At 48.8% G+C, this 11,700-nt stretch overlaps 1 long non-coding RNA gene across 1 annotated transcript; it reads left to right on the top strand.

Annotated features, from left to right (window-relative positions):
* Positions 1-5,743: 5,743 nt before the first annotated feature.
* LOC122186140 lies at positions 5,744-11,700 on the top strand. Its single transcript, XR_006181069.1, has 3 exons — positions 5,744-5,773; positions 9,190-9,337; positions 10,566-11,700. It is a non-coding gene; the product is annotated as an uncharacterized LOC122186140 (long non-coding RNA).

Below are 11,700 nucleotides of genomic sequence, written 5' to 3'. Positions count from 1 at the left end.
TGTGCTCAAGCCCTACCATCATTTTCTCCCATTTGGAGACCGAGTAGATAACATTGTGTGCAAAACGTTTGCACCCAAGAGGGAAGGATAGAAAGACATTCCAGCTGAATTAGAAAGGCCCAAAACCTTAGCTACATCCTCGCCTTTCCCTGCTGCCCCAAACCACCTGGACCACCACACTGCACACCCATCCCCTGGACCGGCTTGCAGGCCAGCTCTCCAAGCCAGCACCAAGGCAGGTTACCAGCAGAAAGAGGCTATCCAGGACTCATCTTCACCCTGCCAAGCGACCTATATCTCTCCAGCCTCAGCCAGCCAAGCCAATGAAATGCTGCTCGCTGTCCCCTGGCACTGCACAGCCCTGAATAGCACAAATGCCCACAGGACAGTTTTTTCAAACAAAACAGATGCACATTATTTTTTATCCAGGAGGTGAAGGGGGCTGAATAAAATAGCTAACAGGTACCGGAGGGACGAGTTCTGCTAATTCTGCTCATGATAAAGGTCTTTTAAAATGCCTCTGGTGCCTGAAGCGCTGATGAGACTCCAGGTTTGCTGATTCGTGGGCCGCGGGCCAGGCTCCCTCTGGAGCCCATTAGATGTCCTATAGATAGGCAGCTGGATGCATGGCACACGGTGCAGCCACGCCAGCCACAAGCTGAAAAGCATTACTAAGCAAGAGAGATTTCCCATTTCTGACAACAGGGCCAGGGAGGGGGTACAGCTTCTGGAAACCACAGCAGATTAGCTCATGGGGTTTTTTGTTGCTCTTCATACCACGTTAAATATTTTAGCATGGAGCTAAAGAACCTGAGGAGGAAGAATCATAGAGCGACACAATCACACAACAGCCCCAGCTGGATGGGACCGTGAGGATCACCGAGTCCAACACCTGGCTGCACACAGGACTTCCAAACTCACATCCTCTGACTGTGAACAGTGCCCATGCAGTGCTCAGGGTGAGAATGATGGGGACAGCTGGGCTGTGTGTGCTGCTCCCCATCAGCACTCTGCCCCACTGCCACCTACGCCCATTCTCAACTTTCTTGCTGACACCCAAAACCTCACGCATGCACCTGCAGCACAGGATGACATTTTTATGGCACAGATTTGTGCAAAGCCACGGTGGGAGGCTGCTGCCCTTGTGCCAGCAGGGCTCCTCATCCCGCCCCAGGCTGCGCTGTTCTTTCCCTGAGAGACCAACCCAAGCTCGGTGCTGGACTGGGTAATTCAATAGGTTTGCAGATCTGCCTCGGGTCAATTTTAATTCTATTTAAAGGACAGTCGATCGAGCCATCTCTGGGGTTTTCTGAGATGGAATTTCATATTGTGTTTAATATGCGCTGAATGCACCGGCCAGGGGAGAGAGCACTTCAGCGTCGATGAGACATAAAGGATGGGATGGGAAGCGCTCTGCAGCCTTCCTCCTTTTCTATTTTCAGCTCTGAGGCCCTCACGAGCTGCACTAAGGAAAGCTGGCTCCACTGGGATTTATTGGAAGCCCCCCAAGGCACAGAGCAACCCCTGCCTGAGCCCTCCTAGCTAAAAGCACTCAGTGAGGCCACGTCACACCGCTGTGCACAGCCTTTGGAGCCAGGGGAGAAAGCCTGCAGTGAGATGGGGGTAACCCAAAGAGCACAAGTACTGCTGCATGGCCATCAGCCTCCGCTCCACCCCCACAACTGCCATAAAGCAGGGGGTAATGTCACTGAGGAAGGGATGAAGGAGATGGATATTAATAAAGAAAGAGGGCTTTCAATGCTGCTGCTCATCTAAAACGTTCCCTTAAGTGCAGAACAAGACATTAAAGTACTAAGACACAATTTCCATGCAACTTAATAAAGGGGAAATGATATCACCGCTGGAAAAAAAATAAAACAAAATACATAACAGGGGAATTTGATTGTGTTGCTTTATGCTCAGATCAATCCTGAGACTGCACTGCACAAGCAAAGAGGTTATCAGCACTGCCTCCCACCGCTTGTGCCAGCATGCAACAGGAGCTCAGCCACAGTACTGGGAACAAACCCTTCACCCCATATGGAAATATTTTCCCTACACACAACGTGGGAAAGCAGTAAAAGGGGCAGATCTGAAAAGTAAACCTGTAAGAAAACCATCAGCGACGCAGCTGTAAGATAACGAATGTGCACCAACAGCGAGGAACGAGCCTTCCTGCATCCCATCAAGGCGACGGAGCACCAGGAGTTAAAATATCCCATGGGTTTGGCATCATTTCAACCCACAGAGGAGCTGGGGCTGCTCTCAGAGCTTCATCTGCACAGAGCACAGCTCTGAGCGAAGCTGTCCCTCCCCTGCTGGAGGTAATTAACGTATATCAAAGAGGAATTCAGCTGGAGTGGCTATTTCAGCAGCACGCAGCATTCTCCCCCAGTTTGGGTTTGTTTTCGAAATTGCACATAAAGTGCAACTGCGGCACATTTACTTTTCTATTATGCCTTCGAAATTAAGTTAGATGGCCCTAATAATAGCATTGCCTTTAAAATAACGCCGTGTTTAAAGAACAAACTCTCCAATGTCGCCGGCACAGCATATTTGTCTTGTGCTTAATTTCCACTTGCTGTTGTATTATTAGACATTAACATGATAGTTTTGTTTAATCTCTGGCTCCGTCGCCCATGGCTGACTCCAAACTGATCACTCGCCCCCGTTGATGAAAGTCCTAATTCATCCTTGTTAGTGCAATTAGGAGGAAATTGGATAACGGTGTCACTTGGCACTAAAGGTCTTGGAGAGGGTGAGTCTGTCCCCCGAGAGGTGACACGCTCAGCTGGATTACACAGCTCCCAGGGAGGCAGTGGGGATGAAGGAATTGAGGCTTCAGGATGTTCACAGGTGGAGTTCAGTGGGTTTTGTTGCTCTTTTCCCCAAGGCAGTGCATGGAGGGGCCCGTCCCTGAGTCCCAGCATCCATGCCCTGTGTGTATGGCCAAGCTGGTGGAGCTGAGGAGGCACGAGGGCAAAACCAGCCCTGTTTTGAGCCTATAGAATGAAAGGGTAAGTGACGTGGAAAAGAGCAGGGTTGTTTTTTTCCCAAAGAAACAAATCCTCCACAACTTTCAGGCAAGGTTCTGCAGTTTGTGTGGTGTTTGCTCTCTGTGGACAGCTCTCACTCAGCCACGAACTTGAGCGCAGAAACAGGATGAATGCTCTTCATTATGGACCTGAAATTAACATACGTGTTCGTAAAGAGGTTCCTTCAGCCTCTGCACTTCCCAGCACAGTTTCTTGAAGGCTTATCTCCCTTCATGCAGGCTTTTGTGCATTCAGCTTGCAGGGAGCAGCTCCTCATCCAGGACCTAGGCTCTCTTTGGGTGTCCATGCAAAAAGCAAAAGTGATCATCAAAACTTAGCCATGTGTGTGTGTGTGTGTGTATACATGTTTACTTATTATTCGTTAAACACAGAGTGAGATTATTTCCAACTTTTCTGGACCATTAAGAGTGTTGTGGTCCTGATGCCACCTTCCCCCACAACAGGCACAGGTATTTCATGGCTGGGGAGTGACATCCCTCAGGCACAGCAAGGCTTGTGCTTCTTGTTTGAGGTCCTTGGCATTTTGGCACTGTCCTTCTGCTTCTATGGTCTGTATGGTGTCCATTGTGATGAGTCTCAGTGCTGTGATGCCCACCTCAGCAGCTGCAGGAAGCAGTCGGTGTGCAGTGGGATTTCCAGATGTGCAAAGCTGGAGGAAGCAGCCAGTGCCCTTGGCTCATGGTGCAGATCTCACCACAGCAAGCTCAGAAAATCACAGTGGAAACAATAAAAACAGACTGAAATTTACATGTACACCCCTCCACTCCACTTCTAGCTGTTCTTGAGCTTTTATATAAATCAGAGTTTATTCATACTTTCAGGTGGGCTCATTATCCATGCAATAACTTCAGCAATAATTCTCTAAACACTGAGTTGCTCTCGACCTCCAAACACTCCCTGTTTTTCGCTGGTGTTTCAGCCATCCTCTTGCAGGAAGAGGAAACAAGAAGTGCTGTCAGCAGTCACGAATACGCTCTGCTCAGCCACCCCAAAGTGCTTTTGGCCACACAGAAGTGCTGAGCAGAGACGCTCACACTGCAATCAACGCCTGCACAACACTGAGGGCCATAGGGACACAAACACAAACCTGAAGGAGCACTCCTGGCCACCAATTCCCCGTCTCCAGGCAACCATGGGGCAAAGTCGCTCAAATAGTTAAAGCTAACGCTCTGTTTTTGGCAAGGGGTTGAGATTTCCAGCCCTGCTCACTCGAAGCACAGCTCCACAAGTGCCACCCAAATCCATAGCTCCACTTCTGCCCAACCTCAAAATGATGGTTTGGGGCTCCTTTTGGAACTCTGGTAGAGAGGAAAGGCAGGGAGTAATACAAATTAAGAGCAAAGAGGTGAAACTTCTGTTTGCACAGAGCAGAAAGCCTGATTTCCCAGGCAGTTATCAACCAGCAGGTAGCAGGGATGGGGCAGTTTTGGCACAAGGGCAGCTGGGTGAAGAAACAACTTTTCTGGGGTGTTTTTCTTCCTTTTTTTTTTTTCTTTGCATTGGGCCCACAGATGCATTAACAAACAGCTCGTTTCCGATGGACCTTGGGAGAATCAGCTCAGACTGTGAAGGGTGGAAGGGAAAGACTTGTGTATGAATGTCTCATTGTCACAGCCCTCTTAAGCTCCTCTCAGTCTAATCTTGTCCTTAATTGACTGTATTCTGATTATATTCTAGATAGTCTGCATCAGCCTGGGAGGATGCATGGGCAGTGAGTGCTGTTGCTGTTTTGGAGGAGAGTAAAACACAGCAGAACAGCCAAAAAAGGGCATCTGCATCTGCTTGCACAGGAGCCTGCTTTTCCTAACCAAAAGGAGAAAAAAAAGTTGAAACACAGAAGAGTTAAAGAAATCTTCATGAAAAAACTCACAGGCTACTGCTCCAGGATTTGAGCTGCCCATTTAATACAGAGGAAGATGCCACTGTTGGGGATGGTGGGGATGGAGCTCAGTGCCTCTCCATCCATCCTCACCTCACCTGTCTGTCTGCAATCAGTGGCAGAGTGGAGGCTGTGGTTCTGTGAAGTGGCTCTCCAAGAGGCCTCGCTAATAGTCTTGGCAGAAGGGAAGAGTTCCCCCCAGTGCAGAGCAATAAATCAGAGGCGATAATAACTCTTTCCTAAATAATCCTCAGGCAGAAACAAAATCCAGCACTGAGAGCGGTACGGAGTCAAAAAGTGCCACCTGTGTCTGAGGGTTACTTAGGTCTATAAATACTGCACTCCTCTCCCGTGCCTCTGTAATATATTGCTGTCAATAACACGTTGGTGTCTGGATTTTTTAATGTTCAGGCTTTGTCTTCACGAGGTGTGATGCCATCCCCGGGGTTATGGGCTGAGTTGAGAGATGCTGTGAGATTCAGCCTTTGCAAATGGGTTTTTGCAAAGTTGACAAAAATGCCAACTTGCAAATGTCAATTTTACACTCATCTCCCGGGGAGCAAAACTCCCTGGTGGCACTGTGCAGATGCAATGGGTTTCCCATCCCATGCTACACCACATGGTACTGTAGTAGAGAAGCTAAGTCACAGCCTGAAGCATTGATGGAGCACCTGGTGAGAAGGCAGGGCCAGCACAGGGCAGCTCAGGTGCATGCAATGCACTGAGTGATGGAAGGGCTGCAGCCAGGATCCACCCCTTCCCAACCCTCATTTAAGGCTTGGCAAGGGAAGCAAGGGGATCTTGCTGGAGATTCCTTTGTGGTTGAGGTCTTCTGCTGGTAAGTACCTTTTTTCCTTCATTCTTTCCAAAAAAGAAGGGAAAGGTGTGAGTAGGACTATATGAATGCTTTGAATCAATTCTACTTACTTAGGAGCCGATAAGATTGATTTGCAAGGAAGGTAAAAAAGATACCAGAGCAGCTGTGTTTGATTTTTGGGGCTGTCCTTGTAAAGAATGCCAATGTCCAGAGCAACCTCAAGTTGTGGTCATCTGAAACTGAAGTATAGTAAGAGTAGCTAGGTTTGGGATTCTGGATCTTAAACATCCCATCCTGAGCTCTCAGGTCAAACCTCCAGATATGGAAACCAGAATTCCAAGCTTATGCATCTTTGCAATAGCAAAGTCTGCCCCAGTCCTGCACAGTGTCCTCAGACAACATCCTAAGGTTAGGTTAGGTTAGGATCCTCTGTCATTAGGACAAGCCATTGGGGGTAATAAACCCACAGGGTGAAGGAGCTGTTCCTACCCAAGGAGATGAATTCTCCCTAGCATTTTTGCCTGGGAGAGCCTCAGTGTGTGAAACAGTGGGCGCATGTGCCCATGGCAGCCACATCCCCTGCTTCACTGCTTTGTGAAGAGCACTGGATTTTTAAAGAGGTTCCTCTTGGCAAGGGGCTCTGCTGGTAGAGATGAAGGAAGAAATGATCAAACCCAGAGGCTCGTACTTCTTGTCTCTTCCATTCGGCCCCTTTTGCAATGCGGTGGAGGAGCTCTGCTTTTAAACAAAAGCTAAACACTGTCAGTGGGAGAGCAAAGCAGGATCTCTCTGAAATGCAAATGCCTCTTTCAGAGCAGCCAGCTTTGAAAACAGGGATCCTGCTGACTCATGTTTAGAAACTGGGGAGAGAGCTGCTTCGGTGCTCTGTCTGCCCTGCTCTCATCTTCAGCCCCATCTCATCCTGGGAATGCTTACGTAAACCCCGGGGTAAAGCAGCCTGCAAGGATGGAATGGTGTCAGTGGGGATGGACCTGCAGCCCAGCCAGCATTCACTTTAGGAAGCCACGGGCTGCCCTTCCAACAAAGCAACAGCAGCACAGTGTCGGCACGGGTGAGGATTTACCAACAGGGCAGTGCAGACTTAAGCCTCCCACAGTTTGATGCATCAAGAGGATTTGGGGCCAGCTCTTTAAATCCTTTTATCATCTGCAGTGTCTTGTGTGTTTGGTTTTTTTTCCTCCCACCATCCTCTTTTCTCCTCCTGTTCTTTCTGCGCCCTTTCAGTCCACTTCCAGCCTATGAGTGCTGGGATCCAAGCAGGCAGATCCTCGTGCCTGCAGGTCTCATGCTATTTCCATTTAACAGCTGCTCCTGGCCTTTGCTTTTTCACAATGGAAGGAGCGGGACCCTGACCTGTGTGCTTACAGAAAGGTGAAAGAAAAGAAAGAGGGAGAAACCAAAGGAGGAGGTACAGCTCTAAGGGCAGTACGTTTCTCCATCCCAAAGCTGTGTGCAGAGCTGACACCACTGTGCCACGAATGCTCTGAGCTCCCAAAAGCATGAGCAGAACCACAGGGGGGTATTCCTGCACTTCCTCTCCTTATGGAGTGTGAACAGAAAAACACCTGCAGGTGTCTCCTGTCCCACTCTTTTTCCATCAGTGATGGGCAGCTGCTGGTAGTGTTACACAAAGCCATTTCCCAGAGGCACAGCTTGCTGAGATGCCACCAAGACCCAAACCAGCATCACTGGGGAGCGGTCCTTCCTGCCCAGCCCTGGGGCCTAAACGTGTGGGGTGTCTGGAATCCAAATATGTAATAATAAGGGAAGCAATAATGGAAATAGTGCTGCTTGTGGAGATGTCAAGCTCCAGGGGCATAATGGAAATTCAGACTTTTTTTTCTTTCTAATGCGCTTCTGCTCTAATAACTGCTTTTTTCCCTCATCGCTTTTCATCTGAAAACACTGCCATGCTGCACCAGCAGCAGCTGATCAAGACTTCACACGTCCTGCTCATTATCCTCGCTTCACACAAGAGGAAGCGGGAAGGATTGATAGCACCCAATTTTGTACAAGTGTTGCCCGAAGTGAAATACCCGGCCATGTCTGCTCCTGCAACGCTGCAGCTGTGCCATGTCTGAGGCTGTGAGAGGAGAGACTTTATAGGGCCTGATAAAACCTTTTATTAGACCCACAGATCCAGCTGGAATAGGCAGACAGGTTGTAGCTGCGTAGACCTGAAGATGTGCCTATGGGCTCTCAGGACCCTGCATGCCTTCCCCATTGCTAGAGCTGCTCCAGGCCAGGTTGGGCAACCTGATGTGGTGATTGGCATCTAGCCCACAGCAGGTCAGTTGGAACTGGATGACCTTTAAGGTCCCTTTCAACCCCACCGTTCTATGATCCTTTCTCCATCTCCCCAAATCATGGAGATGCAGGAGATGGGCTGATGCCAAAGACATGGCCACCCTAAGGACCAGTGCAATGAGAGCTGCCCGAATCCTCCTCCTGCCTCTCAGGTGCATAAGAATTCTCCATTATAGAGTTTTCCTCTGTACCTGGGCTGCAGGTGGTGAGCAGAAAGTCCAAGGGCTGTGCAGTAGCTGAAACTTCACTCTTGCACCAAACTGTCCCAGCCTGACCCTACAGCCATGCGCACTGCAGAGCTCCCTGTGCAGCCCCTCTCCTGTTCTTCTGCATGAAAAATTCCCCTCAGAATTGTCCCCCAAATTATTTGTAACATCACAAAGTGTATCAGTAAGATTCCCCCCCCTTTTTTTTTTTTTTTTTTAAGAAATGATTTAAGGGTTCCTCCTGTTAGCAATTCATAGTAATTGCAGTAACCTGATAATAATTCCTAGCAATTAAGCACAGTACTGATTCAGTCGTTTACTGAGTAATGTCTTTTCTGTATTTATGGGGGCTGTGCTGAAGGATAAATATCTTACTTTGTTGGTTAATAAAAATTTACTAAGTAGCATCCTTAAAAAATGCTTGTTCATTGTAAGCTATTCTTAGCAATCATGTGTGAATGAGGAGTAATTGCTTTACTTGGGACAATAATTAGAAAGTATTAAGTCGTTGTTTTCCCTTCTGGTTTGTTAACCATGCATCTGCTCTCCCAGCGTTAATTCTGCACCCAGCACCACTGGGGGAGATTTTTGGGCCGAGGGCTGCATGGCCATGGTGTGGATCCTTAAAAGCACAGAGTGATTTTTGAATGCTTACCGGGGGTGTTTGCAGGGATGTGATTTGCTGTGTGCTCACAGCAGCCTGTTCTTGCTGGCAAGCAGGGCTCTCTGTGCAGCCAAGCATCTACAAATAGGAACTTCTGACCATCCTGCTCCCCGCCTGCAGTTTTCCCATTGGTAAAATGAGAATAACGGGGCTCCACAGGGATGTGCTCCCAAAATCAAGAGGGCTGCAAAAATGGCCAAAGGGACTCAAACAGGACCGGTTTTCCCCTATTCATCCAGATGAAATAGCAGAGATGGGGGAGAGCTGCAGTGCCTGCAGGTGGCAGGAATGCCACAAACCAGGAGAAAGCTGGGGTTTGGCTGTCATCAGAAGAGGATCTCGTGCACAGTGTAAGACAACGGACAGTACAGGTGATGCACGGTGCAGGTAGGATATGGGGGTGGGATCTACATGTCCTGGCTGGCAGCTGGGGGTGGAGAATATTTGGATGAGTATTCAGGGGTCATCTCTGTCCCCACAGTGTGGCAACAAGTCCAAGCAGCCACGTGCACATCTCCGAGCCCGAGCTCTCATAGGAAACTATTTGCATTTTCCCATCCCTTTCTAAGAGGGTGAGGATGAAGGAGCCAGCACGAGAGCAAGAAGCAGCTCCAGGGCACCCCGATAAATCCCTGCAGGGCTGGCGGCCAAGGCGCCTGCTTCCCTGAGATAAAGGGAATGCATGGCGCTGCGAGGCGTGGACAGTGGCTGAACACCCTGCTAATCCCTTCAGCCCTGACACGGCTGCTTGAGGAAGGGGCGGCTGCTTTGTGAGTGCCTTGTGCACAGGGAAAGGGAGAGAGGAGGAAAATGGGTTTTAGGATTCGTTCCCCAGGAAGAAGCGACGCTGCGGGAGGGCTCTGGGGTGTGGGCGAATCATTGAGGTGCATCCCAGCGTGGGATGGGGCTCCTGATGGAAACCTGGGGCAGCAAAGAAATGACTTGCAATATTGCAGCTGCTGGAGAAAATCACCTGAGGAATCAGAAGGTTAAAGGGGGGGGAGTGAGAAAGGAGAAAGAGCTGTGACAGCAGACAGCAGCTTTATAGTCAGGAAACCCTGGGCAGGGGAAGGTAAGCAGGACCTCAGTGCCAGGCAAATTCATGGGGAATGAACCTGTGGTGCCTGTAGGGAGGTCAGGTTTGAAGTGGACGCCAAGTGCTGGGCCCCAAATGCAGCCCCTGTGGTGGTTTCTGACTGAGAAACTGTTGCTTCCATTGGGTGTAAGAGCAGCGGTGATGCGGGTTCCTATAAAATCTGGGAGTCCATATAAAGTTATTGCTCACCTCTGCTCTGGGAAATGAGCAGCCATCCAGCCTGCTGCAGGCACAAAGCAGTCAGTGTGTGCCAGCCAGGACTTTTCCCCCATGGTAAAAGAAGGGCTGCAATGTTCAAGCCGAATTAAAGACTGCCAAGTTTGCTGTGGGTCCGGCAGCACACTGTAATGACAGCTCTTCTTTTAACAACCTTAGAAGATGGTGTCTGCTCGTTTCCTTCTGGCAATGAAATCTGAGTTTTTACGTTTTAATTTTGCTTCTCTTCCAAGCCTGTTGACTTTAATCTTGTCCTCAACTCCTGGGCTCTGTTACAGGAACTCCTCTTTACTTCTGTTGCAGATTGCCAGCCCAGGCTGCTCAGAGCTCCCATTTAAGGCAGCAGTGCTAGGTTATATTCTGACCTACACCCTTATGCACCATCCACCAGTGCTGCATCCCACCCATCCTGCTGGCTGATGCTGAAAGGAAGAAGGCACGCTCGCAAGGGCTGGCATCTCTTCAAATCAGGGACTCCAGAAACCATTGCCTCACTGAAGAAATCACCATCGTTATTCTAAATGGTTGGGTCAATATGAGGATGTCACTTGGGAAATTTGGGGTTTATTGCTCCCCTTCCCACCATCAACTCACTGGGAATAAGCGAAGCAGGCAGGTAGATCTTCACTAAGAGAGCTGCTGCAGTGGAGGTCAGGAGTGTGCATGGAAAGGTGAAAAGCCCATCGAGGTGGGGAGTGGAGAAATGGGGGGCTGTGCTCCATACACACAGGGCTTCCAGGTCTGAAACACCTTGAGAAGAAAAAGGTGAATGGGGAAAATCAGAGCTGAGGGAAACAGGCATGAAAGCTGAGCCCGAAGATGGAGGAATTCAATAGGACTGGTCCCAGTAATGATCCCTGAGGGACACCAGTGCCATTGATCTCCATCCATTGAGCGCTGCTCTCTGGTGGAATCTCACAACAGTTCCTCATCCATTGAACAGTCTGCCCATCAAAGCTGCACTTTTCCAAGTTAGAGAGAAGGATGTCGTTGGGGCTGTGCCAAATGCCTCACTGGAGCCCAAGCAGATGACATCAGTGGTTCTTCCATTGCCTGTGGATGCAGTTATCCCATCTGGTTGGAAATTTTGGTTTCAAATACTTCAAATTGAACATTTGGAGTTTTCATACCAAGATGACAGTTTTGGTCCAAATTGAATCATACTGATTTTATATATATATATATATATATTTATGCTAGTAAGTAAACCCTCAGGGAAATCTCTTCTGCTCCAAATGTGGACTAAAGGAAATTGACAAACTCCAAATGCTTCTCGGGGCTTCGTTTCTTGCTGCTGTTTGATTTGCTATCACCAGTTTTGGATAAAAATGGGGTTTTATTGGTTATTTTGGTTAGAAATGCTGGAATGTTTCCTAGAGACAAGCCAGGCTCCAAGAAATTTTCACCTGGGAGATTATTGTAGAGTTTATTTTTAGGT

This window comes from Lagopus leucura, unplaced genomic scaffold, assembly GCF_019238085.1.
Source record: "Lagopus leucura isolate 7727_CA_CO unplaced genomic scaffold, USGS_WTPT01 Super-Scaffold_100034, whole genome shotgun sequence".
Classification (NCBI taxonomy): domain Eukaryota; kingdom Metazoa; phylum Chordata; class Aves; order Galliformes; family Phasianidae; genus Lagopus; species Lagopus leucura.
This window is presented reverse-complemented; position numbering and strand designations above follow the sequence as displayed.